The 27,166-nt window shown below is 49.0% G+C and overlaps 1 protein-coding gene across 2 annotated transcripts in view; it reads left to right on the top strand.

Moving 5' to 3' along the window:
• The window catches only part of STAG3 (STAG3 cohesin complex component), a 1,426,160-nt gene that overhangs the window by 1,190,684 nt on the left and 208,310 nt on the right, over positions 1 to 27,166 (top strand). The gene's annotated exons all lie outside the window — the stretch shown is intronic.

Genomic DNA, 27,166 nt, shown 5'->3' with positions numbered 1-27,166 from the left:
AAATTCTTTGATCCTCTGTCTCTACCCTTGTCTGAATTCTTTTTTGGTTGCCTTATTCCTTGCACAGCAAGGCCTTGCTTTCGGCCCAGTTAAAGGGTACTTTTCTGTCATCTCTGGTTTCTTGCAGTTGCTGGATCACTCTCCCTGTTCAAGTCAACCATTGTGACTCGTTTCTTAGAAGGTTTGCAGCACGTTTCCCCCTACACCAGTCATTATGCCACAGTGGGATCTTAATTTAGGTCTCACTTTCACTTAAGGTTTTCAGCATTTGAGCCCATGCACTGCTGCCCTCTGAGACTACTTTCCATCAAAACAGTCTGTTCCAGGCATGTGGGCTGCTGAATTCATATCTTAGCATAGATCGCCGCCTAGTGTTGGGTCCGGATGATTGCACCTTGTTGTCCTGGAAGAGTCTTCGAAGTATCACGAGATAGGTGACTCCTCCCCTGGACTACAGTGCGCATGGGCATCTTCTCCATCCTTAGATTGTTTTTTTCCGCCAGTGGGTTTGGATGTTATTCTTCTACTCCAACTTCGGAACCGAAACTAAACTACTTGCTAAGGCCAAAAGGGCTTCTACTTCGACGGTATTGTTCTCGTTTGGTACTTCTTGACTCGACCAAACTTTCCATCTTGATCCGGTCGTCGACTCGGGCCGTTGGGCCTTTTGACGCCACGTGGGCCTGTTGTCGATGGAAAGGAGCCCGTTCAAAATGTGCCCATAATGCCACTCCAAATTCCCGCATACTGACAAACATACAGTATGCAACAAGTGCTTATCACCGGAGCACAACGAAGAAAATTGCCCAGCGTGTGACCAATTCCGTTTGAAAAAGACCATCCGGAATCTGCGGGCCGCTAGGCAAGAGATGCAGCGGCCGGAACCGGAGAACATCTTCGATGATGAACACGACCTCCCAGAAGCGGAGGACTCGGATCTAGAAATCGTCAACGTTGAGGACCAGTCGGACTCCGATGACCAGATCACGCCGGGGCAAAAAGTGAGTACCCAGCCCCCAACACCGCTTATCCCAAAAGATAAGGCTCCGGTCGAAGCATTGCCTAATGGCCTTAGCCGAGATCGACAAGCTCCTTCAGAAGCCCCGCCTTCCGGCTCGGCTCCGAAGCCCAAAACCAGGCCTTCTGATAGCCCAGGACCGAGTACCACTCTCCCCAAAAAGGTTGACGACGCCAAAAGGGTTGTTGAACCAAAGGTCGTTGAACCGAAGAAGGTCATCAAACCAAAGGTCATCGAACCTAAGAAGGTTTTCGAACCAAAGATCGTCGAACCGAAGAAGGTGGTCGAACCAAAGATCGTCGAACCGAAGAAGGTGGTCGAACCAAAGAAAGTCGTCCAACCCAAAAAGGTTCTCGAGCCGAAAGCTATCGAGCCAAAAAAGAGCCTCGAACCAAAACGGGTCATCCATCCAAAAAGAACACCCGACCCATAGAAGGCCGTCGATCCTAAAATGAGTGTCGATCAACAAAAACAGGATCACACTACAAAGTCCGGCGAGCCGAAAAAAGCCATTGACTCGACCAAAAACATCGAGCATGAAAAACGTATCGAACCAAAAGCTCCGGTCGATCCGAAACAGGTCGTCGAGCCAAAAAAGGTGACCAAACCTAAAAAGACTGTTAAACCAACAAAGGACGTCGAACCGAGAAAGGTTACCGACCCGAAAGCAACAGCCGAGCCAAAAAAAACTCCACAACCAAAGGCCCTCGAGCCAAAGACTCACTAACAAGTCACTAAGCCAAAAACATTGGCGCCAAAGCCACGGACAGTTGAGGAAGAACTCTTCCATCCTGATCCAGTGAACAACCTAAACTGTATATAGACCCTGAAACAGGACGCGTTACAGTTTACCACGGGAAAAGAGACCATTGGACACGGACACTCCTTCCCCTGTTCCTCCAAAGAAAAAAGACTTCGGGACATCTCCCTCAAGGCCTTTTACTCCTCCTCCTTTCTTTCCTAAAATGCCTTTTGTGCCTTACTCTCCTACACATTCAGATTATAATGATGGAGATAATATGGGGGTAGATCCTCAGGATAATTTTAATGAACCAGAGGATCCTGATGCACAGGATGACACATGGGATTACCAGAATGATCCATATGACCCACAACCCATCCCAGACACCTCCCCATACCCTACAAAGCCGTCTCCTACTGACGACACCATTGTTTTTAACCAACTGCTGGATAGGGCAGAAAAATACCACAATGTCGACATGCACACTGACCCAATAGAAGAAGATTTTCTATTTGACACTTTTCCTACTTCTGAGAAAAATGTCAGGACACTTCCTATGTTAAAAGATCCAGCCGGAGCAGACCCTTCTTATATTAAATCCCAGTTGCCTTTAGACTCTCTAGTAGTAGCAAACGCTCGAAAGAGAGCTAACTCACAAACCACAGGAGATGCTCCCCCTCCTGACAGAGTCTAAGATATTAGAAGCCTCAGGCAAGAGAGAGGCCTCACAGGCTGCTAATTCATGGAGGATTGCGAACACACAAGCTCTACTAGCACGCTATGATAGAGCACATTACGATTAACTTGAAGGTTTACTGCAACACCTGCCGAACCTTTTAAATCTCAGGCTAACGACCTCATACTGGAAGGCAAACTTATAACCAATGCTTCCATTAAATGTGCGCTTGACGCAGCTGACACATCAGCCAGGTCCATTAATACTAGCGTATTACTACGCAGACACGCATGGCTACGCATCTCTGGTTTTAAAAACGAGGTGCAATCCACCATCCTCAACCAACCAGGTAACCAAGACTTCCTGTTTGGCCCTACAGTAGATACAATCTTAGACAAAATAAAAAAAGATACTGAAACTGCTAAGTCTATGGACGCACTTCAGTTTCAACAACATAGAGGTTCCTTTCGTCGCTCCTCCTACAGAGGCTCCGCAAGAGGCAACACATCACAAACTTCCTCTACTTACAAAAGCAACACCCAAAGTTCCTTTAATAAAGGCTCCAACAGAGGAGGTTATAGGGGCAACAATAACAAGGGCAGGGGATGTGGCGGCAATAACACCAGAGCCTCCACTGCCGCCAAACAGTGACTTCATCACACTCCCTCCAGACCATCCAACACCAGTCGGAGGCAGAATCAACCAATTCCTACCAGTCTGGAACTCTATTACCACAGTCAGGTGGGTGAGACAAATTATCCAGTATGGTTATTGCCTGGAACTCACTTCTACTCCTCCCAACATACCACCCAAACACCGTCCTATGTCCAAAGAACACATCACACTGTTACAACAAGAGGTCGCGTCCATGCTACAAAAGGGAGCAATAGAACCAGTCCCTTTTCAACACCAGGGAACAGGGGTATACTCTCTATACTTCCTAATTCCCAAAAAGGATGGATCCCTCAGACCCATACTAGACCTCAGACCGCTAAATCAATACATACTCCCAGAGCATTTCCATATGAATACTCTACAACAAGTACTCCCGTTACTCCAGCAAGGCGACTTCCTTGCTACATTAGACCTCAAAGATGCATATTTTCACATACCTATACATCCAGCTCACAGGAAATACCTCAGGTTCACAATAGAAGGTCAACATTATTAATTCAAAGTTCTCCCCTTTCGGGGTGACCACAGCCCCAAGGGTTTTCACAAAATGTCTAGCGGCAGTAGCAGCACACATCAGAAGGCAACACATCCACATGTTTCAATACCTCGACGATTGGCTCATAAAGGCCAACTCGTACGCGCAGTGTGCAAGCCATACGTCTCAGACACTCCAGCTGCTGCACAGTCTGGGTTTTTCATAAATTACCCAAAATCACATCTATAGCCCTCCCACATACAGCAATATCTGGGAGCTACAATAGATACCTCAGTAGCAAATGCATATCCAAATCCAGCCAGGATAGCCAACATGCAGACTCTCATTCAAAAATTTCAGCCACACCACACTTTGCCAGCTCGAGTGTTCATGCAGCTCATAGGCATGATGGCCTCCTGCATATTCCTTGTCCCTCATTCCCGACTTCAAATGCGTCCATTGCAAGAATGCCTAGCACGGCAGTGGAACCAAGCTCAAGGACAACTAAAAGACCTAGTGTTGGTAGACAGTCGCGCTTACAACTCTCTGCAGTGGTGGAACCCACAAAACCTTTCCAAGGGGCGTCTGTTCCAAGAGCCGGTTCCACAAGTAGTACAAACAGCGGACGCATCACTGACAGTTTGGGGAGCCCACTTACTTCAATACACAGTCCAAGGGCTTTGGACAATCAAACAAAAGACACTGCATATCAACCACTTGGAGTAGCTAGCAATATTTCTTGCACTGAAAGCATTCCAGAAATACTTGTACAACAAGGCTGTGTTGATCCGGACAGACAACATGACAGCCATGTATTACATCCAGAAACAAGGAGGGACACACTCTCCACAGCTGTCTCACCTAGCACAGAGCATATGGAAGTGGGCAATTCCCAAAAACATTTTTCTCCCAGCAGAACACCTGCCAGGGAAAGACAATCAAATAGCAGATCTGTTAAGCAGACACAGCCAACAGCTACACGAATGGGAGATTCACCCTCAAGTTCTCCAACCATTCTTCCAAGAATGGGGGCATCCAGAGGTAGATCTGTTTGCCACAAACGAAACTCAAAATGCCAGTACTTTGCCGCCAGGTTCCCACGTCCGTTGTCACAGGGCAATGCAATATGGATGAACTGGTCTGGCAGATTTGCGTACGCTTTTCCACCAGCCCCACCAATTCTGCTGGTGGCACGCAAACTACGCCAGCAGTCACTCACAATGATCCTGGTTGCTCCCACATGGGCAAGACAGCCATGGTACGCAACGTTCCTAGAACTTTCAGTAGTTCCCCACCAAAGACTGCGCCTCTTGCCCCATCTTTTAACTCAGAACCATGGAGAAATCAGGCACCCAGATCCCAATCAGATGAACCTAGCGATCTGGCTCCTGAAGTCTTAGAGTTCGGATACCTTAACTTGCCTCTTGATTGCATGAACATCATCAAGGAGGCAAGACGGCCAACTACTAGAGCATGCTATGCAGCTAAATGGAAAAGATTTGTAATTTATTGCAATAATCAATCCATTAGATGCTTCCATCCAAAACATTATCTGTTGCCTCTTGCATCTCCAAAGATGCAATCTAGCATACACCTCCATAAGGCTACATCTTGCTGCTATAGTAGCATATCTCCAAAACAGACAACACCTGTCCCTGTTTAGAGTAACCCCAATCAAAGCTTTTATGGAAGGTCTTAAAAGGATAATCCCTCCAAAGCACCCACCTTCACCAGTCGGAACTTAAATATAGTACTTACCAGACTTATGGGACCTCCTTTCGAACCACTCCATTCATGTGAATTACAATTTCTAACATGGAAGGTGGCATTTTTTATTGCCATTTCCTCCCTCAAGCGAGTGAGTGAGCTACAGGCACTAACCATTCAAGAACCTTTCATGCAAATACATGCAAATAAGGTAGTACTTCGGACTAACCCTAAGTTCATGCCAAAAGTCATATCCACTTTCCATATCAATCAATCCATAGAATTGCCAATTTTCTTCCAAAACCCTTGGGTTCTCAATGTCGTGGAGAATGGGTATGCACTTCCCTTTCGGGAATTCCCTCCGAATTACCCTCCTTGCCAAGGGTTTTGCTCAGAGGACCACCTGCTTCTTCTGCAGGAGGAAGTCCTGGCATTGTTGAGAAAGGGTGCGATAGAGGTGGTTCCGGAGCAGGAAAGGGGTTAGGGATGCTACTGACCCCCAAGAAGGATGGCAGACTTCGTCCAATCCTGGATCTCAGGATCTTGAACCTTTACCTGAAGCAGGAGAAGTTCAAGATATTCACCCTTGCGCAGGTTCTTCAAGCGCTGCTGGAAGAAGACTGGATGGTATCGATCGACTTGCAGGATGCATATTTCCACATCCCAATCCTGAAGTCGCACAGGAAGCATCTCCGTTTTATGGTGGGATCGCAGCATAACCAGTTTGCGGTCCTTCCGTTTGGTCTTACTACTGCGCCTCGAGTCTTCATCAAGGTGATTGCTGTGGTGGCGGCACATCTCAGAAGGTCAGGGATTCCAGTTTTCCCTTATCTGGACGATTGGCTAATGAAGGCGGAATTTCCAGAGAAAGTGCTCCATCATCTGCAAGCCACAACTCAGTTGTTGTACAGGTTGGGTTTTTCGATAAATGTACCAAAATCTCACCTGGTGCCCTCCCAGTGCAACCTGTTCATTGGTGTGGTACTGGATACAACTGTATGTCTGGCATTTCCTCCTCCACAACGAATTCGCGACATACAGGAAATGATTCCTTTATTTCACAATGGAGCGGTCATTCCAGTCCTGAGGTCCTTCGTCTGCTCGGTCTGATGGCTTCCTGCATTCTGCTGGTCAACCATACACGCTGGCACATCAGGGCACTCCTGTGGTGCCTCTGCAGGCAGTGGTATCAACACAACGGAGATCTCAGGGAGTCAATCAGGATCTCCAGAGAAACTGCAGCGGCTCTTTCTTGGTAGAGCGTGGAGAGCAATCTGTCTCAAGGAAGGCCCTTCCATCTTCCTCCGTCGGTTGCCACAGTAATAACGGATGCATACACTCTAGGGTGGGGTGCTCATCTGGGGGATCTGGAGATCAAGGGCCTTTGGTCTCCAGAGGAAAGGTTGCTTCAGATCAACCTTCTAGAGTTTTGGGCGATACGTCTGGCGCTCAAGGCCTTCCTCCCTTCCCTTCGCGGTGGTTGGTTCAAGTCCTGACGGAAAACACCACCGCGATGTGGTATGTCAACAAGCAGGGAGGAGTAGGGTCGCAGTGTCTCTGCAGAGAGGCTCTGCATCTCTGGTCCTGGGTTCAGGACCATCAGATGTGTCTGATGGCAAATCACTTGGCCGGAGTTCTGAACGTGCGTGCACACAGTCTGTCGGCAGTTGTCGGCCGACCACGAGTGGAGGCTTCATCCAGAGGTAGTTCGTCACGTCTTTCGGACGTGGGGAACTCCTCAGGTGGACTTGTTCGCCACTCACGAGAATGCTCACTGCCCGTCATTCTGCAGTCTCCAGTTTCCGATGCAGGGAGCCTTGGGGGACGCGTTTGAGTTGAGTTGGGGCTCACAACTCCTTTACGCGTTTCCCCCATACCCTTGATTCCTCGGGTCCTGAGGAAGATTCGCCAAGACCGGGCCCAAGTTATATTGATTGCCCCGGATTGGCCAAGAAGGGTGTGGTACACAGATCTTCTCCACCTCTCCTCGTGCCCGCCGCTCCATCTCCCTCTCAGGGCAGATCTCCTCTCTCAGATGGAGGGGCAGGTTCTACACCCCCACCTCCAGACCTTACATCTTCATGCCTGGAGATTGAACGGGGCAACCTGAATTCCTTTTCTCTCCCACATGACGTGGTGGATGTCATTCTATCGGCCAGGCGTGATTTTACCAAATCTATCTATTCTTACAGATGGTCTAAATTTGTTACTTGGTGTGGGTAGAAGTCCATTGACCCTTTGATGGCTTGGTTGTCTGAGTTTGCACTTACATTGGCTCAGCAAGGGTTTGCTGTGGCTACGGTCAAAGGTTATCTTTCGGCCTTGTCGGCTTTTCTCTGCCTGCCGGATCAGCCGTCTTTATTTAAATTTCCTGTGATTCTAAGGTTCCTAAAGGGTCTTACAAATAAATTTCCTCCCAATCCCTTTATTATGCCTCAATGGGACGTGAATCTTGTTCTTACTTTTCTGATGGGTTCTCCTTTTGAACCTTTGCACAAGTGTCCCATGAGACTTTTATCTTTTAAGACGGTCTTCCTGGTTGCAATTACATCGGCAAGGAGGGTAAGTGAGCTTCAAGCTCTTAGTTCAAAGCCCTCATTCTTGACCATTCATGCTGAACAAATGGTTCTTAAGACCAGGGCTGCTTTTCTGCCTATGGTGGTAACTCCCTTCCATCTAGGACAGTCCATTACCCTCCCTTCCTTCTATCCTCCCCCTCACCCTTCCAAGGAGGAGGAGAGACTTTACCACCTGGACCCTAAGAGGGCGGTGAGCTTTTATCTTGATAGGACAAAAGACTATCGAGTGGATGACCAGCTCTTTGTTGGGTTTGCTGGCTGCAGAAAAGGAAGAGCTGTGCACAAGCGCACACTTTCAAGATGGATTATACTATGCATCAAGATCTGCTACTCTCTGGCGGGTAAGGAGCCTCCAGAGGGTATAAGAGCTCACTCTACTAGAGCAAAGTCATCAACATCTGCTTTGTCTAGGGGTGTACCTGTAGAGGACATTTGTAGAGCGGCAACTTGGGCCTCCCTCCACACTTTCGCGAAGCATTACTGCTTGGATGCCGAAGTGAGGAGGGACGGTCACTTCGCGCGCTCTGTCCTTCAGGATTTTCTGGTTTAGAGGAGTGGACACCCTCCTCCGGGAGTGGGGACTGCTGTGGGACTCTATTCACAAGGTGAGGAATCCACTGGCAGATGTATCCATCAGAAGAATAAGTTACTTACCTTCGGTAACGCTTTTTCTGGTGGATACAATATCTGCCTGTGGATTCCTCACATGCCCACCCGCCTCCCCGTTGTCCACTCTTCTATACCTGGGTTATGGCATTGCTTCAAGGTATACATGTTTTCTTCAAAAGAAGTGTGTTTTTGTAATTGATTTGCTTTGTCATATTCACACTGTGTGTTATCTTGATTATTTTGTACTGTGCACACTGTATATATATATATATTTATTGTTGTTGGTCCATCCGTGTGCCTCGAAGGCACGGAAAAAAGGGCGGAACTGATGTCATCACGCCGACGTAGGCCTATTATGGAGTCTGTGACGTTAGTGGAGTCGCGCGCGATGCCGTGCTTCTGTGATGTCGTCCACGCCGGCGCGCTACAGAAGAATTTTCCGAACGTTGCTGGCGCAGGGGGATATTCACAAGGTGAGGAATCTACAGGCCGATATTGTATCCACCAGAAAAAGCGTTACCGAAGGTAAGTAACTTGTTCTTTTGGTATTTATTCTAAGCTAAGAAATTTGCAGCTTGAAGTCTATATCAGATAAACTGGTTACTTACCTTCGATAAAGCTTTATCTGGTAGAAACTTTATCTAGCCGCATATGCCTTACCTGACCCTCCCATTCTTCCCGTTATGCAAACTGTGCATGTCACTACAAAAAGATCCTTCAGGGCATTTTGGCAAGCTGGGTATTCCAGCTCAGTATGGCTCCATGCTTCTGGTGTGGAAAAATAGTCATGAACTTAGGTAAGCGAGCTGGAGTAGTGCCTAAGTAGGCAGGGTGCATGTCAGTTCTGGAGCGGATGCGGATGATGCCATCTACTGGTGCACAAGCGGACTGCTCAAATATTTCCAGTCCAGTCTGACACCTGGGGGGGAATATTTTAAGGTAAGGAATCCACAGCTAGAGTCTCTACCAGATAAAGCATTACCAAAGGTAAGTAACTTATTCTTCTGCACAAAACATGACCCCGCACCCTTCAAATGTTATTACAATATTTATACATCAACATCAAGTATTGATCATATGTTCTGGTGAGCATCCGAATGTTCTCCCAAGAATTTCAAAATCAGTTTCTTGAAGAAAAAAGTTCTTTATTCTTAATTAGTGACAGTCAATAGCCATAGCCAACGCGTTTCGTCAGTGATCGGACTTCTTCAGGGCTTGCCTAATTTCTTCTTTTTTAGGGCATATATTCTTCACACACGTAAGGTCTGATGATATCATGGAACGAGGACAATCATGATTCCATGTTATGGAATGTTCCAAAATAAGAAGTTTTTTCAATGTAAAAAAGCCGCGAAAAGTATTGGCACGTAGTAGATGTGTGGTCATCCGGTGCAAGCCCTGAAGAAGTCCGATCACGGACGAAACGCGTTGGCTATGGCTATGGCTATTGATTCTGTCACTAATTACGAATAAAGAACTTTTTTCTTGAAGAAACTGATTTTGAAATTCTTGGGAGAACATTCGGATGCTCACCAGAACATATGGTCAATACTTGATGTTGATCTATAAATATTGTAATAACATTTGAAGGGTGCGGGGTCATGTTTTGTGCAGTTTATTAGAGAGACAAGGTTTTGTCCTTCTACTATTGGGATCCAGGGGATTGTGTCCCAGACCAACAGCACCTTCTTCCTTATGAAATCATTAGGACTTCATTACTAGTGCGGGCAAGGCAGCCTCAATCCCCTTTTTCTGGTTTGATTACTGAACTTATTCTTCAATCATCCAGACCAGCCATTCCTACATAAATCTCTAACTGTGATGAGGCTTGTCAAAAGACTCATACATTTTTCCTCATACTTAGTTTCTTTTGCACTGGTGAGATCGAAATTTAGACTTGGGTTTTTTCAATAGGCTCTCCATTTGAGCTCCTTTTCAGTTATGGACTTTTTCCGGCTGCAATTACCTTGGCAAGTACTGAGTGTTGCCCTACCCTACACAAGCTTCTTTGCAGACAGGTTGGATGTGGGGACATTCTTTACCAAAGATGCTGACCCCTTTCCATCTGTGGCAGTTTGTTACTGTTCCTTTCTTCTATGCTCCACCAGTCTCACCGGAGAGGTTACACCAGCTTAACTCCAGTCTGCCATTAAGTCCACCGCACTAGAGAGATTAGGTCGGACGACCATCTCTATGTTAGTTACACTGAAAGTAAGAAGGGTAAGTCCATCCAGAAGCGGACATTGTCATACCGGATAATTTTGTGCATAAAGTGGTTCTATGCCGTTGCCAAGAAGGAAATGCCTAAAGGGACTCACTTCCATTCTACCAGGGCAAAATCTTCCACTTCAGCTTTGGCCAGAGGTGTTTTGTTTGTCAGGTGGCACTATGGGCTTCCTTTCACACATTGAACAAACATCATTGTCTGAAATTCAAGAAGTAATTCCCATTTCGCCTGTTCCATGTTAAGATTGTTTGGTATGATTGTTCCTTGGACCCATTACCATGGGAGGTCTTAGAAATCTATTCAACGGGTGAAGAATTTGCAGGTTGGACTATCCATAAGAAGAAAAAAGTACCTTATGCAGTGATCTTTCTGGTTCATTCTCTGTCTATCTGCCGATTCCTGACCTGTTTCACCCATCTTCCAGTTCTGAATGAAGACTCTTAGGCCTTGGTAAAAAGTTTCAAATTTAGATTACTGCACGGCACTGCCACAGCTAATGTTATTCTCTTGCCTCCGCCTCCAATGGCACCTAGCAGAAGAAAATGACAGGTAACTTATATAGGTATGCTGGGGGAGGGTGTTATATGTAAAAAGTACATGTATGGTACTCCAAGAAAATAAAACCGTGGCATAATGAGAGAATTGTTTCCACAGATGGTGTTGCCATTACACTTCCATTCAGTACACATTAAGTATTTTACGTGTATAGATACATTTCAAACATTCTTATTTGTGGCCTACATACCAGATATTCATGATCGACCTATATGATGAAGTCACTGGGCTAATTCATCCTCTGGGTGTGTCAGCTTCTGAATAAACACTTGAAAATCTGTAATGTCCTCAGCTAGTTTGTCATCTGTGCATATCGCTGTAGTTTGTATCTCTTAAGCAATATTCTTATTTTGAGAATGTAAAATTGGCTTCTTCACTTTAAAATCTTTTTATTTTATTACTCCAATACCCACCCCCTTTCCAAAATGTAAATACAGAAACCTTGCCACTTCAGATTAGATTAGGAGTATTTGTATCTTTAGTTTGTATGATCAACATGTTATGGAGTATTTGTAACTTTAGTTTGTATGATCAACATGTTATGGTGCTAGGTGATTTCATTTTTTGGAGCATCCTGAAGGCAGCCCAGCTGTTTAGACTTTGTAAAAGACATCGAAAGTGTTAATTTGTCATTAATAAGTCAAAGGTCTACACACATTTATTAGGTGGCAATTTTACTACTTAATTCTTGTTTTTCTACTATTTGTTACTATATTCACTTGTTATGGTCTGACCATTTTGTTTTCCTCTTCACTGTGCCTTTAACCAAACCCCGCACCCCCAAATGTATCAAATATCAGTTTACTTATAGAGCTCATTAATTGAAATTTCCAAAACTGTTTCCATCTCCACTTTTTCAAGGTCGCAACACAACACCTTTTTGGAATCGTTCAACTCCTGGTACACGCAGGGATGTCACATCGGCGGACCTGCTTCAAGCTTTGTGACTCTTGTCACAAGCTGATGTCAGTCACGGATCCGCACCATGTAGGACTTTGGTGACTGGAGTGCGACCATGACCCGAAGTCATGCACCTACGGAAACACCCTCTTCGCCGGAACCACAGCCAAGCTACAGAAAAGACTCCAACGCATCCAGAACGCCTCCGCCCGACTCATCCTGGACATCCCCCGACGCAGCCACATCTCCGGCCACCTGAAGGACCTGCACTAGCTCCCCGTCAGCAAGAGGATCACGTTCAGGCTCCTCACCCACGCTCTCAAATCTCTCCACGACTTGGGCCCCAAGTACCTCAACGACCGCCTGACCTTCTACACGCCCACCCGCCAGCTACGTTCTACAAGCCTCGCCCTCGCCGCCGTACCACGCATCCGAAGAGCCACCGCCGGAGGTAGATCCTTCTCCTACCTGGCGGCCAAGACATGGAACTCCCTCCTCATCCATCTACGGCTGACCCAGGACCATCTCGCCTTCAGGAGACAACTCAAGACCTGGCTGTTCGAGCAATAGCGGACCCCTCCCCCCAAGCGCCTTGAGACCCTGCCGGGTGAGTAGTGCGCTATACCAATGTTATGATTGATTGATTGATTGCACCGACTGTCGGGCCATGAGTGTGAAGTCTTTGCGGGAGCGGTCCCGAAAGCTTCTGGAGGCCCCGCAGTCAGTCGCGCCGCTCGAGGTCCCGGTCGTGAGGGAGGTTGCGGGACCAGTCACAGAGTCACCTCCATCATTCCTCGTCAAAGTCTTTGTCTTCGGGTAAGTTGAAGTACAAGAAGAAGGCAAAGAAGCACTGTTGCTTTTCGCCTTCTGCCTGGCTGACGTGGAAGGTCGTCAACCTTCAGCTCTGCCCACAGAGCCTACTGGGACAGCTCAGAGTTTCCCTCCCTTCCTGGGAGCCGGAGCGTTCCCAACCCAGCTTTGTGCTTTTTACAAAGTCCTCCACTCCACCTTAGGGCCCCGCGGACTCGGCTGGGGGTTCTAGGCCTTTTATACCGGCAGCCGCAGGGCCCCCAGGGATCCAGGCCTGGATCCGGAATGGTGCCGGTCAACCTCACAACACCTCCTCCGCCACCGATCCCTTTGACAACGCCTCTGCCACTTCCGACGCCAGTCTCCTGTCACCGGCCGGAGCCAAACCTGGCCTTCCCCTTGTTTTGGACACGGAGCCGGACCGGCGCCAGTACTGGCGGCGACTGTTACTTTTGTTCCTCTGTTCTCCCCTGGCATTCCCAGTTGCCCTGAGTGGCAGCCAGAGGAAGGTGAGGAGGACTGGGAGGCCAGCTGGAGGAGCCGGACTGGAGAGAGGAGTTGGGGGAAGCCAGTTGTCTGGATACTTCCCTAGACCTTGGCATACTTTTTCCCCCTGCTGTGGGGTTGCATTTGGGCAGCTGAGGCCTTGGGCCTTCAGCTTCTCCGGAGGTAGTTAGGACGAACCTCTTGACTGGCCTGCTTCAGCCGGCAGCGGCCTATTCGGAGCCCCTGCTGCTGTTCAATGAGACCCTCACAGACATCCTTCTAGGCACTTGGTTCAGGCATAGCCCTGGGGCTCCTGTGGATAGGATGATTGCACGACGCCACCGACCAGCCCTGGGCTACCCCATTTTCCTCTCCTAACACCCTACCCCCGAGAGCTTGGTGGTCCAAGCCTCAACATCTAAAGGGGCATTCCCTTCTGCTCCCCCCCCCCCCCCCCCCCAACATAAGAATCCAAGAAGTTGGACTATCTTGGGAAGAACCTGTTTTCTCCGCCAGTTTAGGACTGCAGTCAGTGAACACTGCATGTCTCTTTGGCCGTTACACCCACTCTGTGTGGGATACTGTTGCGCAGGTGCTGCAGCAGAGTCCAGGGTCACACACTCCCGTGCAGTTGCAGAGTGGAGAGATGCAGCAAAGTTCGCCATTGGCTGTGGGCTGGATACCGCCGACTCGCTGGGTAGAATGATTTATACGTCAGTAGCCCAAAGATGCTACGCCTTTCTGAGATCCACTGGCTTTTCTGGGGATGTCCAATAGACTCTTTTGGACATGCCCTTTGATGGCTGTCATCTCTTTGGTGAAAAGGCAGACCATGCGCTCGAGCACTTTAAGTAGTCTAGAGCTACGGCCAGATCCTTGGGCCTCACTGCCACCTCTCATCCTGTGCAGTCTGCCTTTCACCCATTTTGTGGCTACGGGAGGGGAGCCCCACCACGTTCCACCTGGGGCCACAGGCTGGTGCAAGCTACCCAGCCTCTGCGCGGCTGGGGACGTGGGAGCCAACGCCGTGGGTCTGGGGGCCTGCTGGCGGGCCAGTCCACCCGTGCCCCCTCTGCAGCAGCCTCTAAGTCTTCTTTGTCTGACATTTCAGGGTCACCAGTTGCCAGTGGGCGGCAGGATCCGCCATCACCTCCTCCACTGGCACAACATCTTGTCGTTATTCACAAATAGAGGGACAAAGGGCTTTTATACATAAGGTCCAGCACAGGTGCCCAGACGCAATATGAAAATTAAAGTTGTGCTGTTCCTGAATGATCTAGAATTGAGCAATATGCAAAGGACAGTAGGCTACAGAGTCCAGGAGAAGGGAATCCATCGCTTTGGAATGTAATGCCCTCACACACCCAGTTGGGTGTCATGCTTCATCATCGGGTGGTTCCTCGTCTGGCCGGCGCTGCAATGCCTGACGGGCTCCCGATGAGGGGCACTTTAGCAGAGATCTTTTTCCAAATAGCCGCTTGGTGCCGTGGGGGTGAGAGATTTAGTGAGTGTAGATGAATAAGTGGTGTGTGATATTTATGCGAGTTAAAACAGGATTGGGAGTACCAGCAAAAATAACTTTAATTGTGGGGTCTCCTACCCTGATTAAAATATAGAGGAAAGGCGCAATGCTAAGTTAATGTCTTAGGTGTGGCGCTCTTCCGTGTGGTTGGTCAACATGTTTCTTTGCAATTCTACAAGTCTAGAGGCGATTCGTCAGGACTTAAAGTTAAAAAACTATCTACACTAAGCTGGACTGGAAAACAGTAATGAATTAATGTTTGGGATTTAAGCCACCATGACTTACTCTGTGTAATTATTTACAACAAGGGGTGGTGATGGACAGAGTCTCTGAATTAAGCAGAGTACTCTCACCCAGTCAAGAGATCAGGGCTAGATCCAACACCGTTTTTTAGCTCATTGCACCATCCCAGTTTCAGAACCTGGCTGTATGCAAATTAGTCTGTCCCTGGCCCAGTGCATCATGGGAACAGGGCAGACCAGACTACAAAAGCCAATTCTTACACTGGGAAGGAAACAAGCTTCCGGGGACCGGTTTCTGCCATTTCAGGCGTCTTCGGCCCGGCTTGCTTGAATCCTGATGGTGCAATGAGCAAGGGACTCACATCTGAGTATACCCTTCCACGCTTAGGGTGGACAAAATTATTTACAACAAGGGGTGGTGATGGACAGAGTCTCTGAATTAAGCAGAGTACTCTCACCCAGTCAAGAGATCAGGGCTAGATCCAACACCGTTTTTTAGCTCATTGCACCATCCCAGTTTCAGAACCTGGCTGTATGCAAATTAGTCTGTCCCTGGCCCAGTGCATCATGGGAACAGGGCAGACCAGACTACAAAAGCCAATTCTTACACTGGGAAGGAAACAAGCTTCCGGGGACCGGTTTCTGCCATTTCAGGCGTCTTCGGCCCGGCTTGCTTGAATCCTGATGGTGCAATGAGCAAGGGACTCACATCTGAGTATACCCTTCCACGCTTAGGGTGGACAAAATTATTTACAACAAGGGGTGGTGATGGACAGAGTCTCTGAATTAAGCAGAGTACTCTCACCCAGTCAAGAGATCAGGGCTAGATCCAACACCGTTTTTTAGCTCATTGCACCATCCCAGTTTCAGAACCTGGCTGTATGCAAATTAGTCTGTCCCTGGCCCAGTGCATCATGGGAACAGGGCAGACCAGACTACAAAAGCCAATTCTTACACTGGGAAGGAAACAAGCTTCCGGGGACCGGTTTCTGCCATTTCAGGCGTCTTCGGCCCGGCTTGCATATAGCCAGGTTCTGAGCTGGGATGGGGCAGTGAGCTAAATAACGGTGATGGATCAAGCCCTGATCTTTGGACTGGGTAAGAGTGGTCTGCTTAATTCAGACACTCTGTTCATCACCACCCCTTTTCTGAATCGTTTTTGGCCACTATAGGTGTGGCAGGGTATACTCAGACATGAGTCCCTTGCTCACTGCTCCATCAGGATTCAAGCAAGCCGGGCCGACGAGGCTGAAATGCCAGAAACCGGTCCCCGGTAGCTTGTATCCTTTCTGGTGAAGAATTGGCTTGGTAGTTTGGTCTGCCCTGTTCCCATGATGCACTGGGCCAGGGACAGACTAATTTGCATATAGCCAGGTTCTGAGCTGGGATGGGGCAGTGAGCTAAATAACGGTGATGGATCAAGCCCTGATCTTTGGACTGGGTAAGAGTGGTCTGCTTAATTCAGACACTCTGTTCATCACCACCCCTTTTCTGAATCGTTTTTGGCCACTATAGGTGTGGCAGGGTATACTCAGACATGAGTCCCTTGCTCACTGCTCCATCAGGATTCAAGCAAGCCGGGCCGACGAGGCTGAAATGCCAGAAACCGGTCCCCGGTAGCTTGTATCCTCTCTGGTGAAGAATTGGCTTGGTAGTTTGGTCTGCCCTGTTCCCATGATGCACTGGGCCAGGGACAGACTAATTTGCATATAGCCAGGTTCTGAGCTGGGATGGGGCAGTGAGCTAAATAACGGTGATGGATCAAGCCCTGATCTTTGGACTGGGTAAGAGTGGTCTGCTTAATTCAGACACTCTGTTCATCACCACCCCTTTTCTGAATCGTTTTTGGCCACTATAGGTGTGGCAGGGTATACTCAGACATGAGTCCCTTGCTCACTGCTCCATCAGGATTCAAGCAAGCCGGGCCGACGAGGCTGAAATGCCAGAAACCGGTCCCCGGTAGCTTGTATCCTTTCTGGTGAAGAATTGGCTTGGTAGTTTGGTCTGCGTGTTCCCATGATGCACTGGGCCAGGGACAGACTAATTTGCATATAGCCAGGTTCTGAGCTGGGATGGGGCAGTGAGCTAAATAACGGTGATGGATCAAGCCCTGATCTTTGGACTGGGTAAGAGTGGTCTGCTTAATTCAGACACTCTGTTCATCACCACCCCTTTTCTGAATCGTTACTCTGTGTAATGGCTGGTAGTACTGGTTCTACCCAAATTGGGATATACTACTGCTTTATCAATCACCGGCAGGTCAAGATATGAGAAACTTTCCCCATATAGTTTGCGTAGTACGCAATGTGTCCAAGGACCTGCCACCTGCTGCAGAATTTCCAAGGCGGCACTAACTCGGCTACTCTTCATCGCGAGTGGAGTTGCCGTCTCCTATATCCCTTTCTGCCTATACCACTTCTGCCAAGAGTTCTGAAGAAGATCAAGCGCGACTGGGCCCAAGTCATTCTTATGGCTCCGGATTGGGCTCGAAGCGTCTGGTATCCCAAGCTCTTAAACATGGCCATCGATCCTCCGATTAGACTGCCTCTTGTGGAGGATCTTCTGTCGCAGCAACAGGGGCCAGTCCTCCACCCAAACCTGTCCAGCGTCCACCTCCTTGCGCGGCGACAGTTGACCGTTTTTGACCTCCCTCCCGAAGTCTGTAATGTCATCTTGGCAGCCAGGCGTCCCTCCACTAAAACGGTATACGCCTGTAGATGGAACAGATTTGTGGCATGGTGCACAGCAAAGGCTGTGGATCCCCTTTCTGCCCCTCTTTCAGAGGTTCTCCTTTTCATTCTTTCTTTGGTCCAGCAGGGCTCTGCTCTGGGCACTATCAAAGGCTATCTCTCGGCCATTTCAGCCTTCTTGAGGCTTCCTGATCAGCCTTCTCTTTTCAAGTCCTCAGTTGTAAATAGATTCTTGAAAGGCATCACACACATGTTCCCTCATGTTCCTTTTGTGATGCCTCAGTGGGACATCTTACCTATTTGATGTGCGCTCCTTGTGAGCCACTTCACAATTGCCCTCTTCATCTTCTGACCCTTAAGACTGCATTCCTGGTTGCCATCACCTCTGCCAGGAGAGTGAGTGAGCTCCAGGCTCTATCTTCCAAGCCTCCTTTCCTCTCTGTCCATCTGGACAAAGTTGTCTTGAGAACTCGTCCTTCTTTCCTGCCCAAGGTGGTTACAGCCTTTCATATCGCGCAGTCCATCACCTTGTCCACCATCGCTCGAAAGAGGAAGAGAGGCTCCACCGTCTGGACCCAAAACGTGCGCTCTCCATTTATCTAGACCGCACACGCCAGTTCCGGGTGGACGACCAGCTCTTTGTTGGTTACGTGGGTGCTAAGAAGGGAGGGGCGGTGCACAAACGAACCATCTCTCGGTGGGTCGTTTTGTGCATCAAGGTCTGTTACTCCTTGGCGAAAAAGTAGCCTCCTGTGGGGATGCGCGCCCATTCCACTCGGGCCACGGCGGCTACTACTGCCCTGGGTCGGGGAGTCCCCTTACATGACATCTGTCATACAGCTACGTGGGCCTCGCTGCTCACGTTTGCTAAACACTACTGCCTGTACAGCCAAGTCCGGAGAGATGGCTTTTTCGGCTGTTCCGTTCTCCAGGACTTTCTGGTGTGATCTTGGTTCGCAGACCCACCACCGGAGTTGGTATTGCTGCGGTAACGATATATCTGTAAGAAACAGTAGTTAGTGTTAGATTCCTTACCGCCCCACCCATCCTCCCTGTTCTGCGAACCGATATCTAGGGTTAAGGTCATCCCTTTCAGGGCCCTAGTTTTATGGCACCAGTGTCTGTTTCTATCATGGCTCTGCGTTCCTGGCGAAGAAAACTATGTACAGAACTGACGTCAGCGCGCGAGGTCGGCATCTAAGTACTCCGACGTCATTCCGGCGATCACGACGATGGATGCGGAGCCGCAGACGACGCCTACCGACACGCAGGGGTACTGCTGACGGAAACTTTCCGGATCCAGCCTGACGCCTGGGGATATTCTAAGGTAAGAAATCTAACACTAACTACTGTTTCTTACAGATATATCGTTACCAAAGGTAAGTAACTTGTGCAACAAGCAGCCAGTTTGATTAGAGATCGCCCAGTGGCGTAATGCAAATGATGCTCCTCTTCACCTCCTGACGAATGTGGTAAGGGGCCCCAAATCTCGCAGATCTAGTTGGGCGTGCTGGATGTAAAACCTGTGACCCCCAGTTTATACACAGACCTCTGCAGCAAGAGTTCTTCTCTCTGTCTCAGCAGAGTGCAATCCAGCTGAGCCCAGAGGAGCAAGAGGCTTGGCCTCCTATTTCTTTTATGTCTAACGCACTATAAACATAATAGAAACATTGGGTTCTGCAATACAAAATATAGTCTTTCTTTTATGTCTGCTGGCCCGCAAAGACATAGTATGACTAGATCTTTCAATTATACATTATGTTGTTCAGTGAAGACGAGGTGGGCAGCGGCATTTGAGGGGCACTCCAGCAAACAGTAGGGGATCTTATGCATGTTGCTCCAGGAGCCTGTCCTCTCTCCATAGGGCAAGCGTTATTTAATAAACAGATTATGTGGTGTGGGATTCCTAAATATATAGAAGGCAAATTGACTCATTAATGCGAGTGGGTCTTCCTGATAGTGAAGCGGTAACCCACAAATATATGGCAAGTTTATTTTTAATAGTTTGCTTGAGATGATTATGAGAAGTTAGCCTGGCATATGATGTCCACTATTCTAGTGGGCACCTTGCACCAGTCTAAACGACCCTTTATTATGGTGGTTGTAAAGTCAACCTTGTAGACAAGCTATCCTAGTGGTAGCATGGACCAGCAGTCTTAGGCTAAAACTTCAGAGAGCATGTGAAGCCAGCTGTTATGTAGTAGGGGATCTCTGTGTATAGTCATAATCTAGTAAATAGTCCTGCCCATGTGCGTGGACCCCGGAGCAATCAAAAATAATCTCTTAAGCTGTCTTCATTGCAGTCCTGCATAGACACTTAAGAGAAATGTAAAGACAATAATACAGCCTGTACCTACAAGGCTACACCGTCCGGTACTTCAACTAGAAATGCCAAGGATATTACTAACACATTTAACACAATCTGTCAAGTTTCCCCCTTTAGCGAAACTTTCCTCCCCTCACCAAGTCCTTGAAATGATAGAGAGGAAGGGATGGACAGACAAGCCTCCATAGGCTGCCATTATGTGTCTGAAAAAGGGATACCGTGCCTTTAAGGAACTCTCTAGAGACCCTCGGTATCCCAGCATGCACAGCACACTCCTTTTACTTTCAGTTATTTTTTCCGGCTCCTGCTAGCAGGACCCTGGAGCACTGAGCTCTCCGTTTTGGGTGTTTTGTGTAATTTTTGGCACTTTTAAAGTGTTAGTGTGTTCACTTGACGTATTTTTGCTTCTGCGTCACTTTGCTGGAGTTTTCTGGTGCTTTTGGCCCTTTTTTTGTCAAATATGCCTGCCTTATTTGATAAATGCCCAGTGTGTGCCAGGAAGAAGGCAAAATCAGAGCCACACAGGGTGTGTATCCTGTGTCTCCCTCCTTCTCATGTTCCTGGGACTTGTGAGATTTGCCAGCAGTTCTCCAGCAGGACCCTGAAAGACAGACAGAAGATCAGGCTCCAAGGACTGGAGCAAAGAAAGCAGCAGGGTCCAGGTGGATCTGGGCAGGAAGGGACCTCTTCCTCTGCCCGTGCTTTGGCCTCTGGGGGGGCTCCCCAGTAAGGAGAAGGCCAGCAAACGCCACCGGTCTCCGTCGAGAGGAATTACCACGGTCTGCTCCCCGTCTCCCAAGGGCTCTGGGTCGAAGCAACTTCAACGTCGAGGCCTCTGACGCCGAGGACTGCTTCGTCGTCGAGCCATCATCGACGTCGAGAGGGTTCAAGGAGACGCAGCCACTCGCCGTTGAGGCAACACCGCCGTTCACCATCGACGTCGACTCGACGTTCGGCATCGAGAAGTCGATCATCGACGTCGAGAAGGTGATCATCAACGTCGAGAAGGCGTTCATCTACGTCGAGACGACGGTCATCGATGTCGAAAAGGCGCTCAGCGTCGAGGAGGAAAGCATCGTCCTCCAGGAGGTGTTCCAGAGCCAGGACTGAGTCCTCGGTTTCCACGAGTCCACGGTCGCGGCGGCGCCGTCGCTCGGCTACCAGGGGTACGGCCTCGAGGTCCCCCCCTAGAGGTCCGGCGAAGAAAGGGAGATGGAAAGAGTCTCCGGGCTCGGAGCACTCGCAAGTCTATTCGCCCTCCAAGCCGAGGTCACCGACACCTCCTCCGTTACCCAAGGACCCTCCTCCACGTAACCCGACGCCTCCTCCACCGCCTGTTCCTCCTCATCATCCTCTGCCTCCTACACCACCACCTCCGCCGAGGTCTGTCTCATTACCAGATCTCCCAACGCCGCCTACGGGGCCACCACAACCTAGGCTCCCGTTTCGGCCTCCACAGCTCCCTCTGCTACGGCCCGTGGACAGTCCGAGGCCGCGGAGGTCGAGATCTCACTCCAGAACGAGGATAGATCCAGGAGTCGCCGTGTGGGAACACAGTCACGAGTTACCATAGAGTTATAATGGGAACGTAAAAGTTACAAAGTAGTTGATTAAGGACACTTCCGGATGGACTACGGTAAAACCCTTTTAAACTAGGACACTTCGAGAGTCAACACCCAGGGGAGCACCGGAGTGCTAGAGTTACCTCACCCAGTGAAGCCGGGTGCAAAGGTGTCTTTTCGTGTCGGGTTTCGTTGCGGTTTCCTATGGAGAGCAGCAAAGAATTGCTGCAGGCGACCATCAGAAAAGTGTTCGGGTGGATCCAAGGGTGGATCGAAGATGAGAAGAACCTGAAAGCATAGGGGACAGAGTCTGGGTCACTAGCCAGTGCCCGGGAAGGAACCAGGCGATGTTGAGTGTTTCAGGCGAAGAAGGCGAAGCTTGTCTCTGCAGCCTCGAGGACCAGAAGGCGTCGGCGACGACCAGGAGCTGGATTCGAGCTGTCCTACGAAGGATCTAGTTGACTGCGGTGTCGGTATCTGGATTGGACCCAACAAGCCTTGGCAAACACAATCCACGCAGGAAGGGAAGATGGGCTTCAGTTCAGACCAGCAAGGTCTGGGGAGCTTCTCCTTCGCAGGGAAGCTGGAGCAACCAGGCAAGCGGTGTAGTTTCAAAGAAAATTCTTCAGGGGGCTAACTTGCCGATGGGCTAGCAACCGGGAAGACGCGTCGAGCTGAAATGCAAGAGCAGGCCCCACGCGGCACTCGTGGAGGGCTGAGCTTCGGTGCAAATGGCGCTCGGGTCTGGGGCTTCTCAAACCCCAATGCACAACTGCGAGGCTGCCTTGGTAGTTGCACTGTTAGCAAAGTGCAGGTAGTCCAGGGTGTCCGGTCCCACGTCTCTCGTGTCCGCCACGGGTCTCAGCTTTGCTGTGGATGTGGGTCGGAGTCTGAGAAGTCTGGAAGTCCAGTTCCTGTGTCGCTGAGTCTTCGGGTTCCGGCAGGAGCGTCGACAAAGCAAACCGGCAAGTTACTGGTGGTGACTGTTTGCACAGGGTGGTCACTCCTTGACCACAAGGGAGATGTCTTCAGTCTTCTAGTCGGTATAGAACGTCGAAGGTCCAAGAGTTCCGTTTCAGAGTTTCAGTCCAGGATAATCTAATGTCTCTAGACACAGCTCCTATCTTTATACTAATCTTAGGGTCTGGATTACCTGCTAGGTCCCTCCTATGGGTGGACCCTGAGAAGGGGGTGGTTGCACCCCTTTCTCTTTGTCCAGTTTTGCGCCAGAGCGGGGCTGGAGTGCCCCAGCAACTGGTTTGAACCGGGCTATGCATGGAACACCTTGTGTGCCCCAGGCAGTGTCTGGAAAAGCATCTTTCCATTCAACCCACCCTACCCCAATACACTACAGGCTGTCTGGGGAGGGGCTAGCACCTCCCTCGACAGGAAACCTATTGTCCAGGCCTCCCTTGCCGGAGTTTCGTCCAGGTGCAGGAGGTCAGACTCGTGTCTGTGGCAGCAGCAAACATTTTGTGATGCTGAGGCTCTGTTTAACTTTAACCGGGTAAAGCAGTAACTACGTCTTCTCCCTCTGGAAGGGTGGAATGCTACCCCGCCGCCAGAACTGGCGGGGGGGGGGGGTAGTATTCCAAAGTGTTTGACACCTTACACAACATGTTTTGATACAGCCAAACCAAAGTTAGCATTAACCGCAAGGATTATAATGCACTTAAGAGTATATGGTATGGCTATATCCTAGAACAGCTATAAGGACATGGTTCCGAAAGCTGCAGAAGGGCTCAGCTCATGCTAGAGCACCCTTTCACATAAAACCAAGCACTCTGCCTCCAGGATTGTCGAGGCCTACCATAGGAGTAACTTATGGTGCATGTGTGTCTATATATAAGGTATATATAGATATACTATATCTAAGTAAGGGGTGATTACACCACCTTACCCAAGCTGAGTGATCAGCCTGTGGTGTCAGTTTGGATGGCCAGCCAGGGGTGGCATTGTACATGCTGCAGCCCCTGGTAGGCCTTGGATGCACCTATGCCCTGGGTACCTATGGTGCACTATACAGGGGCTCACAAAGGTGACCCAATACCCAATCAGGTATGTACCTAAAGTACATGGTATTAATTTAGAGAGAGAACAGCTGAGCTGTGGGTCTGATTAGCAGGCCCAGAGCCACACTAAAGTCGAAAAACCAGAAAATCACAGCAAAACGTGGGGGTGACCATAGGAACCAGACCCTACTCTCCTACAATGATGACTTCGCTCCGGGGCCACATCCTTGATCAGATTTGGACACTAAACATCCCTACTTCCACCCCTATTATCTCACCCTGCCTTTGGTCGGATCATTCCCTGCTCGCTTTTTCCCTGGATTTGAGTCATAAAACATCACCTCCCCTCCCCAAAAACACCTGGGCAAGGAACTGGAATAAAGTCGACATTCCTTCGCTGTGCAACTCGTTAGCTGCCACCTGCCCAGATCTATCGGGTTCGGCCTCACACCCAGTGGCCCCCCTGAAGCGGATCACCATCAACCGCACCCACAATGCTAACAAATGGTTCAGCCCTGGTCTTAAAGCCAAGAAACTAGAGTTACGGCAGGCCGAACGAGCTTGGAGAAGAGCATACTGTCCCAGCCGAAGGCAACATTTTACCACCTTACTCAGTGAATATAAACAAGCCATCGTGACAGCTAAGACCGAATATTTCTCTGGGCGCATTCTAGCTGCAGAAAGCCAGCCTCGTGAGATCTTCTCCACCGTCCACGAGCTGGCATAATCGGACAGAACTCTACCCATGATCCCCCCTTCCCAGGCTCTATGAGACTCGCGTAACGAGTTTTTTATTGAAAAAATAGCCCGCATCAAAGCCAATATCCCCTCCCCTTCGCCCACTTTCACTAACCCCCAGCCACCAGGCAATAATCGGTCCCTCACCTCTGTCCCCGCACTGACTAGAGAATCCTTGCCCCCTTTACTCAGGCGTGTCAAGTCGGGCTCCCCAGCCGACATCTGCCCGGCACGCATCCTCCGTCAGATTTTTATTGAATGCCCATCCCCTGCCCTTACCCTCCTGAATAACTGTTTCATGTATGGTTTCGTCCCGGCCCCTTTCAAGGCTGCTACAATCCTCCCTATACTAAAAAAAAAACCGGGGGCCGACCCTTCCTCCCAGGCAAACTACCGCCCTATATCTCTTCTCCCTTATTTGGGAAAGGTAGCTGAGTCCCATGTCACCCAGGTGCTCAGCTCCTTTATAGAGGACAGTAACTACCTTGCACCCTGCCAGGCGGGCTTTCGCCCCTGCCACTCTACTGAGAAGGTGGTTATTTCGGTCATGGACCAACTCAGGGAGGGACTCGATACTAACACCCCTTAGGCCCTGGTCCTCCTGGATCTGTCCGCCGCTTTTGACACGGTGGACCATTCCATCCTCTTGTCCTGTGTCAAGGCGGCAGGCATAGGGGAACAGGTACTGACCTGGATAGGCTCCTTCCTGGATGACTGCACTCAGGCGGTCCACCTCGCTGAATTCTCGGCCCTGCCCCGCAGGGTGAAATGTGGTGTCCCTCAGGGCTCCTCTCTCTCTCCCCTTTTATTTAACCTCTACATTTTCCCTCTTATTTTTGCACTGCAACAATTGGAGGTCACAGTCTATAACTATGCTGATGACCTCCAACTTATCTTTAATTTCTCTTCCCCTTCACCAAGTATCACTAGCTTCCAGTCCGTCATGCTGTTTATCCGAGATTGGATGAATGCAAACCACCTCAAACTCAACCTGGATAAAACAGAGCTGATTCTGACTGGAGGCAGTGGCAACCCCTGGTCTCCCTCATTCTGGCCCCCCTCTCTTGCCCCACCTCCCACCCCCTCTCACTCAGTTAAGACCCTCGGCATCACACTTAATCATCATTTGACACTTCACACCCTCATCAGTTCTGTTGTTTCTTCTTGTTTCTTTACCCTGCGTATTATTAGGAAAGTATCCCGGTTTTTCTTTCCCTCTGCACTCAAACTGATTGTAATGGCCATGGTCTTATCCAAGATTGATTATGGGAACATTATCTATAATGGTGCCCCTGCCTATGCACTCCAACGCCTTCAGCTGGTGCAGAACCAGGCAGCCCGCTTGGTACATGGCCTATCTAAATATCATCACTCCTCACCCCTTCTCACGGCCCTCCACTGGCTCCCCATCAAACAACGGGCCCTTTTCAAACTCGGCTGCCTCACTTTTCAAGCCCGGGCGGGCACTGCCCCTGCTTTTGTCAACTCTGCCATCACCAACTACAGCCCTTCTAGAGACCTACGCTCCTCCACTAAATCCCTATTAGTCATTCCCCGCTTCAAGAAAAAAAGATCGGGAGGCCAGAAATTTTCGGTCCTTGCGCCCACTTTCTGGAACACCCTTCAGCCCCCTGTCAGATTCTCTCCCTCCTACATTGAGTTCCGCAAAGCCCTTAAGACTTTTTTGTTCCAGCAAGCTTTGGCTCATAGTCCCCGGTGTCCTCTCCAGCTCAGGAATCCTCTAGCGCCAAGAAACTGGATAGTGAATGTGCGCTCTATAAATTGTCAAAAATTCAAATTCATACCACTGCCCTAAAAACCTAGCTCAGATATGCTGTGGTTGATGCTGACCCTTCTGAAATAAGCATTAGCCAATACCTCGCCTTTGGGACCTTATAAGTATTTAATTATGCAGCACAATATACTTGGTGCAACATCAACTGTTGCATAGCTAAACACTAATAAGGTCCCAAAGGCGAGACTTATTGGCTATGCCAATGCTTGTTTTCAAATATAACCAGAGGTTGCTCAATTATTGGGCAGGTCTGTTAAAATCGGATGAAGGTTCCTTGAGGTATATCATACTACTTCACCTGCAAGGGAAATCCAAGGGTCAATGGGTAAATATCTGACCGGTTATGGAAGCGTTTCTTAAATCTCCCTACCTGGTATTCCTCCTCAGACATGTCAGTGCTCCAATAGGAACAAGCATCAAAACGCTAAAAAAGAGTGGGGGTTAGAGGTCTCTATTACTGCTCTTTTTATCTCGCAGTATGAATTTTCATGTAGTTTTGGACATTCCTGCCGGTGTTGCATCATCGGAGGTCAGTAGACAACTCTTCCCCTCATGAATGCTTTTTGATAAATGAGCGTGAATTTTAACGTATTTTGTACAGTTTGCTCATATTTCACAATCTGCTTTGTCTAGTCACTATTCTCTGATGTCGACATTGGCCGGTAAAGTATTTACTTGGTATTTTTATGCCTTGGTCTGGTTTGGGCTGTATTGAAAGAGTTGTTTTATATCTAAAGTAGGGTCGAAGCTTTGTATTGTATTCATTTTATCATGTTTTACGGGTGCATGTACTGTATTCATTCTAACATGTTTTACTTGT

The sequence above is a fragment of the Lissotriton helveticus genome, chromosome 12, assembly GCF_964261635.1.
Source record: "Lissotriton helveticus chromosome 12, aLisHel1.1, whole genome shotgun sequence".
In the NCBI taxonomy this organism is placed as follows: Eukaryota; Metazoa; Chordata; class Amphibia; order Caudata; family Salamandridae; genus Lissotriton; species Lissotriton helveticus.
The sequence above is the reverse complement of the archived record's forward strand: the minus strand, read 5'-3'. Positions and strand labels throughout refer to the sequence as shown.